The sequence below is a fragment of the Octopus bimaculoides genome, chromosome 9, assembly GCF_001194135.2.
Source record: "Octopus bimaculoides isolate UCB-OBI-ISO-001 chromosome 9, ASM119413v2, whole genome shotgun sequence".
In the NCBI taxonomy this organism is placed as follows: Eukaryota; Metazoa; Mollusca; class Cephalopoda; order Octopoda; family Octopodidae; genus Octopus; species Octopus bimaculoides.
The window spans coordinates 62261722-62265252 of NC_068989.1; the positions used below are offsets into that span (position 1 = coordinate 62261722).

General features: G+C 32.4%; 1 protein-coding gene across 2 annotated transcripts in view; it reads right to left on the minus strand.

Annotated features, from left to right (window-relative positions):
• Positions 1-3531, minus strand: part of LOC106873251 (gamma-aminobutyric acid receptor alpha-like) — a 647142-nt gene that overhangs the window by 550860 nt on the left and 92751 nt on the right. The gene's annotated exons all lie outside the window — the stretch shown is intronic.

The following is a 3531-nucleotide window of genomic DNA, read 5'->3' on the forward strand; positions in this document are numbered from 1 at the left end:
TATATATATATCCATAGTAAGTTGTATATAAATTTAATGTATAGGTAGGAGATTTTAGGGTGTAGTATCAAAATCTTGCAATGTCGTAAGTCCACAAATTTGAACCCTTTTAATTCAGAAACCATTCTGAGCATTCCTAAATATACACCACTAACCTTTCCTCATTATTCTATTGATGAACCACTAACACGCATAAGACACCAAAGTCATCGGGCCACACATATGGGCGAAATTTACATCTTATAACACTGAAACTTTATGTGGTCTGAGGAAGTTTAATCACCAATAATGGGTACATTTCATTCCATTACGTCGTTTTCCACCCGCAAGTGAGCAGTGTAGAAGTAAGTAGAAACGATCGTTGTCCTAATTAAAGCTTCCAGTACATTTTTGTCTTCCGTATTAATCATTTAGACTATATATATTCATAGATACACCACTTATAAATTGATAGACAGACAGATTGATAGATGGATAGATAGATAGGCATATATATATATATATATATATATATATATATATATATATATATATCCATAGGCGCTGTTTTATGTATGTGCTAACGTGTTTTCAATGAACTTTTATCTTCCAGTAGGAATTTGCATTATTTGGTTGTTTTGTGACAAATATTTGGCTCTTAACATGAATTAATATTTATACGCAGGAGATCTCACAAAAGATGCTTAAGTTTTTGTATATATTTCGTATTTATTTATTCAATCTGACACCTAAACGTAATGATAACACTGATGACAACCTTGACATGTAATATCTATCCATATCAGTTGAGTAAGTACGTGAAAATTAATCCTGATAATATAATGTATATAAATAATCACAGGTGTTGCTGCGTGATCTCGCCCACTCCAATTCATTGACAAGAGAAAAGTTGTGTTGATAGAGAAGATTTTAAAAATTTATTAATGTCTTTTTCAATTCGTTTTTTTTTTAAAAATCATAATTCACGTTTACATTAAGTTTAATGATCCGTTATACGTGAAGATATATGCATGGCGAATTATAAATATTTAAAGAATAATAAAATAAAATACGGCAGGTTCCTTTGCTAATAATAATTATCTAAGGAATTCAAAATACAATTTAAATCAACATATTGGCCCCAGTGATATTTTGCATTTCACTTTCTTAAAGAAATTTCTCTGGGAATGTCAAAACTTCTTCTCTTTCTATCAAAATTGAATCGCTTTATTGGTAAGCAGACAAATAATATAGTAAAATTGGAATCCCTACTATCAGTTACTTTGATCAGAGTCGGACCAGTCAGAATTACGACAACATTTTATTGATCCTGGAGAATAAGACCAATACAGTGACATATAGGACAAGTAGAAATTAAAAGAAAATGATGCTGTGTGATTTGTATATGGGGAGTCTCTACAACGTATGATAAATCACAGTACTAGCGCTAAATGAATGAAACGGCAACAACGGTGATAACTAAATTTGAAGTTGGTAATAGCGATCCTATTAATTGTAAATGGCAATGCTCAAAGAAGATCAACAACTTTCCCATGCTATTAGATATCTAAAAGTGGAGGTGCAATGGTCCAGTGGTTAGGGCAGCGGACTCGCGATCATAGGATCGCGGATTCCCAAACCGGGCGTTGTGAGTGTTTATTGAGCGAAAACACATAAAATTCCACGAGGCTCCGGCATAAGATGGTGGCGATCCCTGCTGTACTCTTTTATCACAACTTTCTCTCACTCTTACTTCCTGTTTCTGTTGTGCCTGTAATTCAAAAGGTCAGCCTTGTCACACTGTGTCACGCTGAATATCCCCGAGAACTACGTTAAGGGTACACGTTAATTTCACGACCAGGCTGTTCCGTTGATCGGATTAACTGGAACCCTCGACGTCGTAAGCGACGGAGTGCCAACAGAACAGAACACATATCTAAAGGTTATACATCGACTACATTTTCAAATATCACTAGACATTGACATTATGTCTTTCAAATTTATACGATATATTAGCTGTACAACTAGATAGGTTACTCTTCCGTTTAGTGGCCTCCGAAGATCATCATCCTCAGTTCTGCGTTCACTTTATATGTTTAGACACCAGCCGCTCTATCTGCAGCATTAATGCTGAGATTATGGCGACTCTGAAGTATATCTTCGAAGATTTTCCCACCGACACGTAGAGAAGTATGACTTTTTCTATTATATAGAGAGCAAATATACGAGAAACAATGATATAATTTCTTCTCTATGTGGTTTTCAACTAGGAACTTGAAATTCTGTAGCATAATGCAAAGATTTATCCCCTAGTAATCGGTTGTGATTAAGTGTACTATTGCATTTGTATTATATAATGCATGGGCTGCAAACAAACAGAACTGTAAAACGTACGTAGGGAACAAATGATAACAACGTGTTTATCATAACTTTCAAATTTTTACGCATTTTCTAGAATAGTTTGCCCCATTATTCAAACTTTAATATACATGCTTTTTTAAACCGTTTATTTGTATATCATTATAGGACATACAATGTCTTATATATGCCATAACTAGTACGTTCTCTTTTGCTTCTTTCACTAATATTCTTGACAGTTTCAAATTATCTATCTTTCTAATATGTTTTCTATGCACTTATCCTCATTTGATTTACCATGACACTTTTTAGCCATTATATTTCCTCGGATAATCAAACGGTGTATATATCTAAGCATTTCGATATTTTCAATTTTCAGTACGCCAATCGATTATTTTTCTGTATTTCGCTTTATTTATATTCAAAGATATGTTACTCCCTGAAGTAGTTTACATATATTAACGTGTGTGCTTTCACTGACAATATATTCCATTCTAATGCGATAGTTTCAATTGTCGTGACAATAATTCATCTGTATTCTTTAAGAGTCCATTAATTTGTTGAACTTGATACACTTATCCCAAATTAAGTTATGCTTCTTCATGTAAATGAGTTATAAAACATATCCCATAAGCAAAATTATTGCTATTATTCTATAATTCAGCATACCTTCCACACTCCATTCACCTTAGTATTTTTAAAAAAACAACTTATTTCGCATTATAAAACTTCCACTGGTATGTTACTCGTCTCAAGATGTCAAATATTCTAATATATCAGACACCTATTCTACTTCATTCCAACATAATTGTCGTCAGGCATGAAAGTATTTTATACATTCTTATGCAAGTGTATGTATCAGTGTTCATATGTATGTGTGGATGTATATGAATGCAAAGAAGTAACAAGCACAGATCCCGATGAACTAAACTATATTATTATTTTCAAAATGAAGGACTATATATGGCGCATATTGAAACTCTATCAATACTTTCAGAACTAACAAACGTTGTTGTAATGAGTATACAAACTATAAATTATACAATACAATAATAATCATAAATTTGGTTATTAAATGTATTTAGTAAGTCAATTGAAACTATTTTTTATTATCATATATATACACACAAATATATATATATACCAATACACACACACACACATATATACACACATATATACACACACACACAC